Genomic DNA, 15,810 nt, shown 5'->3' on the forward strand with positions numbered 1-15,810 from the left:
CTTAAATATAGAAAATGGTGTCACAGATTTACTCACACTACAATTTAAATCTAAAGCAAAAATATAGTCCACTTATTTTTGTCTACTACCAGTCTGAACTTAGAAACCTGGACTTTCTGTGTGTTGCAGCAGGGGTGGGCTGGGTTAGGGGCGGGGAGATTTCCCAAATTCATTTTAAACAAAGTTTGAGCAAAAATGTAATAGTGTCTTAATGTAAGGTTTAATTTCTTTAGATAAAAATTCTCAGACTTTCAGACTAAACTAACCTTCTCTCCTTTCTAAGATAGCACTTAGCTTAAAAAGAAAAGTCACCCTAGGATCTGCCATGGGTTTTGGGACCTACTCTGCTCTGCCCTTGCTGACCTGATGGTTGTGTAACCCAGTCTTGAACTCCTTGGGCTTTGATTGCGATAGCTTCCCATCCTCTTTTGAGTCTTCATTTTCAAAGAGAAGTCAGCTAAAATTCTTGTCTTTTTGCTGGATGGGGAGAGGGAGTATGGAAAAAGTAGGTCCTGAAGGTAGAAAATGCCTAATGACTGAGAGATACAATAGATGGGAAACTCCACCAAAACTTTCTCTGCAGAATCCCTGTAAGCCCACATCTATTTGCACCTGGCTTTTTTCTTGCCTGTTAACACAATGCAGCAGTGGTCTGCTAACTTTAGTATAGGTGAGAATCACCTGGAAGACTTGTTAAACCTTAGATTACTGGGCCCTACCAGAGAATTTCCAGTTCAGCAGGTCTTGAATGGAGCTTGATAATTTGCAAAGCTAATAATTCTCAAGTGAGGCTGAACTGCTGGTGTGGTAACCTGGCATTGAGAAGCACTGCAGTGAAGAAGTATAACTTTGTATCAGAGATTTGCCACATTTCACTCTTTTCTGTCTTCTTAGAGAACTTGCTTCATTAACTTTTCCTTCTGTTTCTCTATTCTTCAGTCTCTTTCTCTCTTTCCTTTGAATCAGGATACAGGCATGGCCTACTCTACTTTTACAAAAACAAAACAAAATAAAATTCATACACAACTACAAATAGCTTTCTTGGATCCAAGCTGCATCTCCAGCTACCATATAATCTCTACAAAGCCATGCTTCTTGGAGGAGATTTTTATCCATGCTGTAGCTATTTCCTACCTATTCTTTGTTCTAGTTTTCTGCAATTCAGGTTTTGCTTTTACTACTTTTACCACTACACCATAATTCCTGGTCTGGTTAATGTAAAAAAACTTTATGCTTGTATGGCATTATTTTAGTTTTTCTTAGGACTAAATTACAACTTCTGAGAAAATGAAAATTTCAGGGAATTTTAGTAACGTGTGGCTTCAGGTTCATAGTAGTTCTACCACTTATAAGTTGGGTAATTACAGGCAAAGTCTGAATCCCTCTGAGGCTCAGTATTTGCAAATGTTAATGAGAGTTAATGGTATCTATCTTGTAAGGTTATTTTGAGGATAGGCTGATTTATATCTTGCAAGATTAGTTCTAGGCTATTTTGCATATAAGGCATAGAATAGTGTTTGCAATGTAAACAGTAGATAATAATAGCAGAAATAATGTAATTTTGAAATTTAAAACACAGAAAAATGAGATTATTTTGAGCCTGTGTTTTGTCACCGACTATCACAATACAAGTGGGTGCTAGTATCAATTTTCTAAGTGGAGTGCTTCAATTATACATAAATTTTAATGCACCAAAAGAATGCTCTCCATGAATTAAATGGATGATTTGTTGAAAAGGTACCTTATCATCCAGTATCTTACAGATAGGCTTTGCTGGCTCTTGAAAGGCTAGATATGGGCCAAGTGCCATGGCTCACGCCTGTAATCCCAGCACTTTGGGAGGCAGAGGCAGGTGGATCACCTGATGTCAGGAGTTCGAGACCAGCCTGGCCAACATGGCAAAACCCCATCTCTACTAAAAATACAAAAATTAGCTGGGCGTAGTGGTGCCTGTAGTCCCAGCTACGTGGGAGGCTGAGGCTGGAGAATCACTTGAATCCAGGAGGTAGAGATCGCAGTGAGCTGAGATCGCATCACTGCAAGCCAGCCTAGGCAACAAGAGTGAAACTCCATCTCAAAAAAGAAAAAAAAAAAAGGCTAGATGTGTAGAACTATCTTATTAACCAAGACTTGCTTAAAGGGATACCCTGGGGCTAAACATATTTCTCCCTATAATCCCTTGCTAACCACAGCCCTAAAGTCTTTTCATGATTAAAGTCAGTCCCCATTTGCTGAACTGGTGAGCCTGACAGAGAACTGGCTTATGTTGGACAGTTCTGGCCACATGTTCACTTAAAGACCCGTGATCAGGCACCTCATCTTTACCAGAACCCTAAAACACACCCAGAGTTGTTTTCCAAAAGGTGAAACATTCTCCTCTGCAGATGACTTCAGAATCATAAAGGACTATGTTGATGACCTTATTGGGCTTGTCATGAACCTTACACATCATCTTTTCTCACTGAAGATACCTCTAATATCACAGGGTCTACTGAGTCATGTGTCCTAAGTGGCCAAGGTCCTTGCCATTTCTAGCCTGGATCTGCTGCTGGATTCTTCTCATGCTCCATGCTCTAATCATAGTTCACAACTTTTCATGCCACCCAGTACAGAGGCCAGAGTAATATTCCTGGGTTTTGGCAGTATGCTGCCTGTAAAACCTAAGGGATCTTATCAGGTGAAATGCTTTCTTCTTTGTAGTGGGAGATGTGAGGTGCAATAATTTTTCTTTTTCTTTGGCGTTGGCCCAAAATTCCTTAAACCACATGACCTTTAAAAACGTTAGGGATGTGGCAGGCCCCTGAAAATTTTTTTGTTTATTCCCTACTCTTTGGAGCACATCTGTCTTACTAGAGCCTCCAATATACTTGTCATTTCTTATTTATTTGGTTCGATTAGCATGATGTCAGCAGTACAACGTGCCAGCAGGATGTTCTTCAGGATGTGCGGCCAGTCCAGATTTCTTTGATAGAGAAAGTATTAACATAGTGCTGGCCAAGCCTGCAAATGTATGCTATCATCACTTCCAAGGAAATGTTAATTGTTTCTGTTCTTCTTTTCTGAAGAGTTAAAAGCACACACACATTTTTCAGATCAAAGGCCTCATACCATGAAACCAAGGATGTGTTTATCTGTGCTCGCAAAAATCGCAAAAATAGCCCATCTAGAACAGCAAAGGCAAGTAGGCAATGGGGCTATAATTTTAATTGAGTCAGTAGCTGACTGTTGTCATCCAAGAGCCACCTGCTTTTGTAGGGGTTCCTGGATGATGACAGGAGATGTTATTTACATGGAAATAGGGCAGAGACTACCAGCCCTGTCTCCTTTAGGACAATAATTTCTGCCATTCCTGAAGCAATACAATGTTGTGATGTGCAGTCTTGATGGGGAGAACAGTTCAGAGGTTCTGCTTAACTTAAACAGAGTTCAGTGCTAAGAATATACTTCCCTAAGAATATACTTGAAATGGGACCATTAGCACTGAACAGGGTACATGAACAGAGTGGACCATTGTAAGCCAGACATTGGCCAAGTGGGACCATTAGCACTGAACAGGATTCATGAACAGAGTGGACCATTGTAAGCCAGACTTTGGCCAAGGCTTCATTTGATACTTAACCCTATATATGGCCTCCTGCAACAGAGGGCTCTTGATGGCACTTTGGTTCCCTAGAGTTCAATGTCAACAAGGACCTTGTGTCCAGTGACCTAAAAATGTTTAAGTATTCTCTTTTCTTCAATGAATAGTTACTCTGAGAGGGAAGTGAGCATTAAAGAAGTTTAGTAGGGAGTGCTAGACTCAATATCTTTGGAAAGGCAGATAATGAAACAAGATTGAACAGAGGGAGAAGCTAGACTACAGTGTAGTTTCAACGAACACCTCAGGGGATCCTATGTGGAGCTCCAAATGTCACTCTCTCAAGTTGTCTCATGTCATGGCTAGGAGACAGGTTTTTCTATTCCCTCTTTCACTGCTTATTGGATGGAAATTCTCCTTGGAAAGGGAGTCTGACCACAGGCAAGATAGCTCTCCACCTGAAGGCAATTTTCTGACAGGACTGAGAACTGAGGGTTGCCAGCCCCTAACATTCCAGCAGCTGCTGAAGAGTTTCTGTTCTAAAGATGAATCTGTGTGGCACAGCCCCATACCCTTGAACCATCAATATCCAGTGTGGGGAAATGTTGGTGCTAGAAATACACCAGGCTCTCAAAATCACAAAACAGGAATAAATATAAAACTGCCTTCAAACACTGTCTTTAAACAGATTGCTATCTTTGACTGTTCTAATAATCTTTTACATTTGAAATTGTGGTTAAAATATACATAACACAAAGCTTACTCTTTTAACCATTTTTAAGTGTATAATTCAATGGCATTAAGTACCTTCACAATGTTGTGTAACTATCACCACTCTCCATTTCCAGAACTTTTGCATCATCCCAAACAGAATCTTTGTATCCAATAAACAATGACTCCCTATTACCTCTTCTCTCTGAGTCCCTAGAAACTATCCTTTTACTTTCTGTCTCTGTGAGTTTGCCTCTTCTAGGCATCTCATGTAAGTGGAATTGTACAGTATTTGTTCTTTTGTATCTCGATTATTTCACATAGCATAAGGTTTTCAAGGTTGCAGCATGTATCGGAATCGAGGCTGAATAATATTCCATTGTTTCTGTATACCACTTTCCAATTGTTACCACATTCATCTGTTGATTGACATTTGAGTTATTTTTATCCTTTGGATATTATAAATAATGCTTCTATAAACATTGGTGTACAATATATGTTTGGGTCACTGTTTTCAATTCTTTGGGATATAGAGTGAGAAGTAAAATTGCTAGAATAATAACCGTATTTTAAATTATAGCAATACATAATATTTTATTCTAATGTTCACCATTCGGAGTATAATTTTTATTGTATACAAAATTATATTCATTTAATAAATTTGCTTGTATTTATGAATATGTGTCATTCTGCTAAGCACTTTATATTCAATATGTCTTAGATAATTACTGAGAGACACTAAGTACAAATTAAATGGTAGTAATTGATATTTACTATGATTGCCTCATCGAATACCTATAGTAATCCCTGAAGAAAATATGTAAATGTTTTTATACTAAGTATATTAAATGGAAAAACTGAGGCTTAGAGAAGTTGTAATTTGCCTAAGGTCACATAGATCAATTGCAGAGTCAGGCTTAGCAACTAGAACTGTTTGCCTCAAAGACTGTGCTCTGAAAAATTACTCTGTCTTATACTTAGAGAACTATTAGATATTTGGTCATATGTTTAGAGACCCGTATATACCTTTTAAAATGTAAATTGCTTTAAAGTGTATAATTCCCAAGGATTTTGTGTGTATATGTGTGTGAGGGGGTGGGGGGTGTTACGGTTTTTTATTTGTTTGCTTGCTTGTTTGCTTTTGCAGCATATTCATATGTCTAATAAAAATATCAAATAAATAAATTTAGTATAAGCATTTGAAACTCACAATACTGGCTTTTTTTTCCTCTTTGTCCTCTAATTCCATGAGGAAACATGAAATACTGGGTTGGCCTAGTGTATGTATAATTTTTCATTTTTACATGTATGTGAACTGGAAGCAAATCGATCTTCCACTCCAGATTTATTTTTCTCAATAGACAATATAATGTTTTAGAGTTTTTAGGCCATTTACCCAAAATACTATTTTCTTTAGAACAAGTAGAAAGTTACTTGAAAATATTTTTTTTTTCAGAAACACAAAGCATATTTGTCAGGTAACCAATTCTGTTTATACATTGGAAATTTTATTTTAAATTAAAATAAATATTTAAAATCTTAGGTTTGCTTTAGCACAATTATTTATTTAAGGCATTTGTCCATAATTATTTTAGGGTAAAAAATATATCACATAGTTAATAAAATACATGTTTGGTTTGTTGTTGTTTTGTAATTTGATGACAATTTATAGGACAAATTACCACACACAAAAAGTCAAATTAACAAGACAATCTTTTAAAAAAATAATTCTCTATACCACAATAGCTAAAAACTACATTGAGAAAAATGTGCAAAATATTCAAATCATAGTTACCTTTCATTAGTACTTTTTATATTTTTATAAGAGATGTTCTCTCAAGTGGCATAGACATCTGTCTGAATAAATCAAGTTAAATCAAGGGAAAAAGTTTCTAGGTCAAATTGCTTGCATACTATATTAAATTTGGGGTGTAACCTTTGGTCAGGATACTACTTTTTGCTACTAGTTAGTTCCTTACAAAATTTTCTTTTACATGATTTATTCTTTTTTTAAAAGCCATCATATTTCTATCTGGCTATGGTTTGGCTATATGAAAACTGGGATACCAATAGTTACGATATCATTGAGATCCTCTAAAAATTTATCAGCATCTTTAAGCTATAAGTTATATACATCATAATAATTTAATGGCATTGTTAAGTATATACAATCCAAACTGATACACTTAGCTTCTAATCATACCTTTCCATGAAATTGAAAAGTAAACTTGGTTTACATACATGTCAATACTTTTCACTCAAGGTTGATTATTTAAAACAGTATTTTTTAAACTGAGTTTTTTCAAACTTGTCTCCCAAGATGTTTGGTCAAAAAAGTTTGGGGAATCGCACACAATTATCTCCATCTAGGAATGGCAACATATATCAGTCTATAGATCACTCTGATCAGTCCTGTAGTAACTAAATTAGATTAATGTATTTATTAAAAATTTTTGAAACCCTGATTTAGAAATTTTATATGTTTTAAGTTTTTAACCTCTGCAAAATCCAATCTAGCTGTTGGCAGTAAAACAGAAAGTAAAAAATGTCTTTGGATTTCATAACAATATATAGAAATTTTTTTGCCTGTATATATTGTCATCAGAAATAGATTTTAGTTTGAGGGAAATAAAGTTCCTGGCAAGATTTTTTTTTTTAGTTTCTAGTGTTTCTCAATTAACTCCTTTGAGTTATTCTTATATGTCAAGTATATTAAACAAACAAAGGACCTGGTGTGGAAAAACTTGTTGCAAGTTATTGAGTTCAGGATTAAATACACTGTATAATTCAGAAAACAATAGAATATTTGTACTAGGAAGGGAATTTAAGAAATTTTCTACATTTATAAATTGAAGTATCAACCTTTATAATCTTAGAAAACAAAATTCAAATCAGGAATATTTTATGAACTTAGATAACTGATTTAGTCTAATATTTATTTTTTAAGTGAACTTGGTTTATTCCTACATTGCCTAATATAATGGAAGAAGCTTTACAGAAAATAAGGGATTATATGAAATAATATCATGGTTAGATGAAGGAAAAATTTTATCATAAAGTTGTTCAAGCTATGTGTTAAAACTTTCTTTTTTAAAATATTTTATTTTTATTTTGAGTTGTGGGGTACATGTGCAGGGTGTGCAGGTTTGTTACATAGGTAAACGTGTGCTACGGTGGTTTGCTGTACCTACCAACCCTTCACCTAGGTATTAAGCGCACCATGGATTAACTATTTTTCCTAATGCTCTCCCTCCTCAACCCCATCCCCTGACAGGCCCCAGTGTGTGTTTTGCCCCTCCCTGTGTCCATGCATTTTCATTGTTCAGCTCCCATTTATAAGTAAGAACATGTGGTGTTTGGTTTTCCATCCCTGTGTTAGTTTGCTAAGGACAATGGCTTCAAGCTCCATCCATGTCCCTGAAAAGGACATGATCTCATTCTTTTCTTATGGCTGCATAGTATTCCATGGTGTACATGTACCACATTTTCTTTATCCAGTCTACCATTGATGGGCATTTGGGTTGATTCCATGTCTTTACTGTTGTGAATAGTGCTGCAATGAACACATGCATACACGAATCTTTGTAGTAGAATGATTTACATTCCTTTGGGTGTGTACCCAGTAATGGGGTTGCTGAGTCAAATGGTATTTCTGGTTCTAGATCTTTAAGGAATTGTCATATCATCTTCCAAAATGGTTGAACGAATTTATATTCCCACCAACAGTATAACTTTCTACAAAAAAGAGAAGGTGCACCAAACATCATATAGATTTTTTTCCTATGTGATTTTTACATAATAAATATGTATGTCAGAAGAAGTAAGACATAGTTGCATTTTTAAAATAAAGCTTTTTAAAATTTAAAAAGTAAGGCATGATTTCATTAAATATAATGAGCATGTAACATCAGATATAATTTTTTAGGTACCTGGAATCCACTGATTGAATGGCAAGAAAGTACAATACCTTCTTTACCCTGTTGCCTGAGTACTAAACTTCATTAGGAAGGTGCCTTGCACCTCTTGGTACTTTTAGGACAAATAAAGATTACCTAGTTACCTAACAGTATCTTGAGAATCCTTTTAATGTCTATGCCAGTGATGGAGCCCTACACATGCTTGACTTCTCTTGTGTAATTAATAATAAGACGAAAATCAGAATTATTTTTGTGTGGCTATTAGATGCCTTTTAGACAGTCACAACTTCCAGGTGCTATCACTGAAGTTCAGAGTTAAAGATTTTTCTGACCAATATCTTTACACAACTTATCCTCTCTCCACACCATTCTTAAAATAACCTGAGTTATTCAAGGTTGTTGGGAGCTTTGTGGAGGTCTAATAAATAACACCTTGCATGGAATCTGAAAAATTAGTAAGAAATTGGAAGGAAGATGGAGAAAAAGGTGTCCACTTAATTACTATATTTACTGCTTTACAGCAGGAAAATGTATCTAACACAAAAGCTAAGTGAGCACCTAATTGAACCCCAAATTTAAATAGAATTACTCCTTACTTACCAAGGAGAATTTGTGCTATCTGTGGGCTTCTGGATCCCAGAGGAAGAGAGGGATGAGCTGATTTGAGCAGAGCATGATCAATGTTCAATATGTTTTTCTCAGTTTAATCAATCACTTGAATCACACCTTTGCCCTTGGGGCAGAAAGAATTCCATTTCCTTAATGTGGAAATACAAGTGAAAGATATGGATAAAGTGTTCTCCCCTAACAATGTTATTTGGATGATATTCAGAGAAGCAACTGTGAAGTCATTGAACATATATTGGATTCTTGAATCAAGAGACCTCATGAAAGTTTGGTTCTACCATTCAGATGTTTTACCTTCAAGGTGTCAAAACTATCCAAGCTCCAGTTTTCCCGTTTGTAAATTAATAATAATAATAAAAGTACCCAGCTTTGAGAGTTGTTTTAAGGATTAAATTAAATAATATATGAGAACATGAACAAAGCTGTGTTAAATAGTAATATTATGTTATTAAATGGTATAGGTCAACCAAGGGTTATCGAGCACTGTACTAAGCACTGGAGATATGAAGATGAGTAAGACAAAGTCTGACCTTCAGTCTCGTGTAAGAAATGAAAATACAAACAGATCGTTTCAGGGAAAGAGGATAATGAGAAATAGCCTGAGTGCTTATGAGTGCACTGAAATCTCATTCCTTGAAAGTTCAAAGGAATTGTTAAGTTACTTCTAATTTTAACATAGATCACATGAATGCATGGAATAAATAGCACTCAGTTTTTTGTCCATGGCTCTCTTCCTATACTTACTTTCCCTGTGTAACCTACATTTATATGAATATAAATCCTGTAAAACCAAACAATGTGCTATCTAGGTCATGTCATGTGGTGGTAACATTGGATTTATCAACATCAGGCTGTATATTGTGAAAAACTAGGGAGCCCGTCATGGGATCAGCAAGCTTATAGAATAGGATTGACAGCTAGGATGAAAGCCAAAGCCAAGAGATTGTTCCCAGTATAATAGGAGCTGCAAAAATGCAAAAGCACAGTAGTCCAGGGTCAAAATCAAATATGGTCTAAAAATGAGAAAAACAAATAGGAATATAGACTTTCACAGATGAGAGTTAATTCCTTGAACTGTGATAATCCAATCCATCCCACTTCCTAAAAGGAGATCTGTCTTATGCAGGCAGCTGAAAATACTGTTGAACCGTCTTTTTTTCTCAATTTTTTTCAAAATTCTATTTATTTAAATTGTAACAAAATATACACAAAATGTACTATTTAACTATTCAAGGGTACAAATCACATTGACATTAAGTACTTTCCCAATGTTATATAATCATCATCTGTATTTCAAGAACTTTTTCATCATCCCAAATGGAAACTTTATAGCAACTAAACAATTACTTCCACTCCTCCCTATTCACATCCCTTAATTACCTCTGTTTTACTTTCTGTCTTTGAATATGCCTATGCTAGCATATTAGGTAGTTCTTGCATTGCTATAAAGAAATACCTGAGATTGGGTAATTTATAAAGAAAAGAGTTTTAATTGGCTCATGGTTCTGCAGGCTTTACAGGAAGCATGGCGCTGACATCTGCTGGGCTTCTGGGGAGGCCTCAGAAGCTTATGATCATTGTAGCAGGTGAAGAGAAAGTAGGCACATCACATAGCAAAAGCAGGAGGGAGAGAGAGAGAGAGAGAAAGGGGCCATACACTTTTAAACAGCCAGATCTTGTGAGTAGTCACTCACTATTATGAAGACAGCACCAAGGGGATGGGGCTAAACCTTCATGAGAAATCCACTTCCTTAATTCAATTACCTCCCACCCTGCCCCACCTCTAATAATGGGGATTACAATTCAACTTGAGAGTTGGGTCATCTTGGTACCTAATATGAGTGGAATCATACAATGTTCTCTTGCGTCTGGTTTATTTCACTTAACATTTTCAAGGTTTATCCATATTGAAGTATATCCATATTGTAGCAAATTTTTATCAGAATTTCGTTTCTTTTTAAGGTGGAATAATATTTCATTGTATGTCCCACATTTTTTTTTTTTACCACATTCATCTATTGATTGACATTTGGGTTGTTTCCACCTTTTGATGATTGTGAACAATGCTGCTATGAACATTCATGTATAAATATCTACTGAGCTCCTGCTTTCAATTTTTTGGGTATACTCCCAGAAGTGTGATTGCTGGGTTTCATGGCAACTCTATGCTTTATTTTCTGAGAAACTCTCATGCTGTTTCCTAAAGCAGCTACACCATTTTACATTCCCACCAGGAATGCATTAGGGTTTCAGTTTTCCACATATTCATAAATACTTGTTACTTTCTGGTTTTAGTTTAGTTTTGTTTTTAATTATAGTCATCCTAATAGGTGTGAAATAGCATGTGGTTTTGATTTGTATTCCCCTAATGATGTTGAGCGTGTTTTCATGTGCTTATTGGCTATTGTATATCTCTTTGAAAAAAGTGGATAGTTGTTAAGTTGTAGGAGATTTTTATAAATTCTGGATAATAATCCCTTATCAGATATATTATTTGCAAATATTTTCTCTCATTCTATGGATTGTCTTTTTACCTCTTGATGTTTTCCTTTAATAAAGAAATGTTTTAATTTTAATGAAGTGCAATTTATCTATATTTTCCTTTGTTGCCCATGTGCTTGGTGTTATATTCAAGAAATCATTGCCAGAAAGGCCTTTTTTTTAAAGCAAGAATTTTAAAAATAAAAGCTGGAACAATGTCCAATTAGGTTTTACAACATTATTTATTATTCTTTTTCACTTTACTAAGTAAAATAAGAGAAAATTGAATGGCAAAAATTTACTGAGATTTAGCTATGTTTGTTTTTCTTACTGCATACAGAATTGTTATTGTAATACATAAAGTGCTACTTAAATATCCCTAATATTGTCACTGTGCTATTCCAAATTAAAAAGAGAAACTGTCTCTCTCCACTGCGAACTTGAAATAAATTTTTTATAACATTCATAAAATGCTGTAATGCCTGGTTTTTTTGTAGTGGTACATGAAAAGGACTGATTTTATTTTATTATTGATGGGGAAAATTGGCAAATATCTTGTCTTTCTTCTCATAGCTCAGTGTAATTTACAGGTTAATTGTGCACCACAAACACAAAGTATTTAGAGTGGAGAGTTGCTTTCTCTATATTGCTATTGATCTAAATTCACATGAAGAAAAAAGGCATTAATTTGAGGGCAAAGAGGTGTCAGAAATGATTTACAGATTTCATGGAGTGTCAGGAAGTGGACATCACTATCTGGTAGCCTTTATGAATACTAAGGATGAAATTCTGAAGGAACTAGGCTACAATATAATTATTTTGCAGAAGCAAAATATTGACATAAAACCAATATATCTTGCTCTTAAGTGAATAATAGAGATGAATCACTAAGATTATCCAATATCATTGCTATAAGCAAGATGATCTAACCAAATCTGTCTTCTAAGGATATTAAAGCCTCCTTTCGTGCTATAAAAGTACTTTAAATTCTTGAAGCAAGAACCTGAAATAAGCTGGACTCACCCTCCTAAACAGAATGCAGAAGTCACCCATCTGTTATAGATGAATGACCTCTGTATTTACATACCCAAAATTACCTGCTTCTAAAGCCATCTGGATAGTGTTACAATGTCCTTGTTTGCCAGAATTTGTATTAAGAGGGCTAGAAGCCACCAATGAACAAAGCAAATCAGTTCAAATGGGAGACAGCAGGAAGGAAGGTAGATTCACACATTCTTAGCAAAAAATTAGAGCACATAACAAAGATTAATGCTTCAATAAGACAGAAAAATGTGGCTGTTGTTATTAGTCACCATAATAAAGGTAAATACCTGAACAAACAATAGACACAGGCAGTGATACAGAAAGGATGGGATTTGGATGGCAGGGGAAGCTGATGCACTATATATATATGCACACACATATATATGTATATATATGTATATATATATTTATGAAGCATCAATTCAGTCTACATGCGTAACTTGACAGCATGAAGGAAAATGTGTTATGTTGTTCCCTCTTTGGATCCTTGAATGTATGTGATTTAGTAAAGAAAATTAGATTAACGCCAGATATAGGGGAATCTCCTTTATTATTTCTGCCACCTTACTGAGGGATGCCACTTAGATAAATAGCAAACTACTTCGTTTAACATATTGTTTCTTTAAAAATATTTTCCTCATCTTCCATCAATTAATAGAACCCTAGATGTCAATCTATTTCAGCTTAATGCTGCTTTCTTCAGACACATCTGGGAATTCACTAAAGTAATAAGTAGGTTTTTCCTGAAAGAACCAACTACCAGACATATTTCTACTACAAGGTTTTTAATTGAGAGACTATTTTTTCCAGGCACCTTCACATGGTTGTGGGTTTTATTTTATTCAAAATGACATCTAGTCCCTGACATAATCTGAATTGTGGCTAGGCAGAGTAGGAGATGAATGATATATATGGGGAGGGTGATTATTCATAACTGCTATGGTTGCAGAATAGAATAAAGAAATGATTTTTCTAGTACTAAAAAAAGACACTTTTCTAAATAAAAGTGATTTTGTATTTTGAAGTTGTTTCCTCTACATAAATATGATTTTCTGGTGGCTCATGAAATTCTAATTTCTATAGTACTTCTGAAATTCAGGTGGACTCCAGAGTATTAACTTGATTCCCATCCTCTACTCCCCATACACATACACAAAAATGACAGAAACCAAATAAATATAAAAGGAGAAAATGATAGCTTAAATAAAAACCAGTAATATTTAAGGAAAACAATGAAAATTTCCCATGAAATGTCTTTATATTTGATGCAAAAATATAAAACATCACTCATATACACGCTAAAAAGAGTTCAGTGCAGTTAAGTACACCGACACACATATTGTTCCATTTTCCTGATCTGTGTTATCTCTGGGCCTTGAAAATAGCACCAATATTAACTGTACATGTGCTTCAAGCAATGTGCTGATTATGTAGGGGGACTGAACTAAACCAAGGGGTTTATCAAAATGGTGGAACAAATTACTTCAACATTGCCATTATCTGAGGAAGCAGGACAGGGGTTAATCTCTTGCACTGATGACTAACATTCAGCTGTGCAGGCATCAAATAACTCTGCACAGTATTGTTAAAGGTCTTCCTGGCTCAAAGGCATGTTTGTTCTGAAAGGCTTTACATTTGTTTGGTTGAGGGTAGAGGGTTTGATTGTCAACCAGGTTGAGGTCACAGAGTGCAATTAGGTATTTGGAAGGAATGTACATCTTGATTTCATTATCCAGAAGGTATAACAAACAAGTGTTGAAAAGGCATAAAGACCTGCAAACAGAGACAGCTAGCCCTTATTATTTATGTGTTTTCCCTTATTTGCTCATTTTAAAACTCTTTGGACTACTTCAGGAAGTCGAATCAAGCTGTACTCAATTACAGTCTTTTCCTCTTTGCTCACGCTAGCCGGAGTGGTGGTTGGGCCAGGGTGTAAGTTAAGTCTTTCTTTCTGGAATCTTTGGAAGTCATCCAAATGTGTTTGTCAGCTGCCAGTTTGCAGCCCTTTATTTAACGATGGGGTGGTCACAGCTGATTCTCATGGCACACGTGAAATCTATGATAAACTGGAAAATCATGTAGTGTCTTGGGAAACAGATGAAATTTTCAAAGGCATTTGTCATTGTCTTGACATTGCCTTACATTTTTGTGTTTAGCATGGTACATTGTTGGTTAAAAAAAGAATATTTAACAATGCTTGCGCTCTTTTTGTGAAGTTCTTTGGGGGTATATTATACTCTATGACAGTTTTAAAGATAGATATTTCACTGTTAATAGTTTTACTCCTCTGGTGTTCTAAACTTGAAATTTTCTTTATAAAGGAAATGTTCATATATATTAGACAGAAACACTCTTTAGGATTAATCTACTAAAAACAAAAGTATTTCCTTTAAAAGGCCAGTCAGTAGTCTGGGGTATAGAAAATGTTACATTACTTACTCAATATTGAATATTTTATTCATATTGGCTTTGCAAAAAATAAATCCTTTGAGAAATTTTAGTTTTGGTATTTAAGGTTCATGCTCATAAGACATTCCCTCCATATGTCAATGTAGGAACCTCTTTTCTTTTTTGAAGATATGTTTTAATATAGAAATGACAATGATATTGGAAAACACAGAAGGTCAAAATAAAATGTATCTACTATCAAGTATTTATTTATTTTTCATTAATTCAACAATATTTAAATGTCTACCATATTAGAACTAACTGTATGTGTATGTGTGCATGTGTATATATACACACATACATATGCATATACACACATATATAGTTACTTGTATATATATATCATACATACACATATTTATTATAAAGTATTTGCACACATGATTATGGAAGCTGAGAAACCCCATAATCTATCTGGCCTCTATAAGCTGGAGACTCAGGAAATACAGTGGTGTAGTTCAAAGTCCTGAGAGTCAGAGAGCTAAATGTTTAGATTTCAGTCTGAGTCTGAAAGCCTGAGAACCAAGAGCACCAAGGGCAGGGGAAGAGTGATGCCCTAGGTCAGCAGTCAGGCAGAGAGCAAATTCAGCCTTCCTCCAATGTCTTGTCCTATTCCAGCCCTCAAGGGTTTGGATGATGCCCATCCACATGGAGGAGGGCCATCTGCTTTACTCAGGCCACCAATTCAAATGCTAATCTATTTTGGAAACACCCTCCCAGACACACTCAGAAATGATGTTTAACCAGCTATCTGGGCCTCCAATGGCCAAGTTAAGTCAACACATGACAATAACCAACACATTTACCAAGTTCCAGACACTGTTATAGGTTTGGAATTTATAGTAGTGAAAAACAAAAGAAAAAACAAACAAAATCCTGAGATCCTTTCCCTTATGAAGACACAACAAAAAGAAAGATAGGTACAATACAGAATCTGTTAGGTAGTGGTAATGCCCAGAAAAAGTAAAGAGGCACATGGTAAGGAAAACACATGTGTATGGGAGA

Source organism: Rhinopithecus roxellana, chromosome 2, assembly GCF_007565055.1.
Source record: "Rhinopithecus roxellana isolate Shanxi Qingling chromosome 2, ASM756505v1, whole genome shotgun sequence".
NCBI classification, from domain to species: Eukaryota; Metazoa; Chordata; class Mammalia; order Primates; family Cercopithecidae; genus Rhinopithecus; species Rhinopithecus roxellana.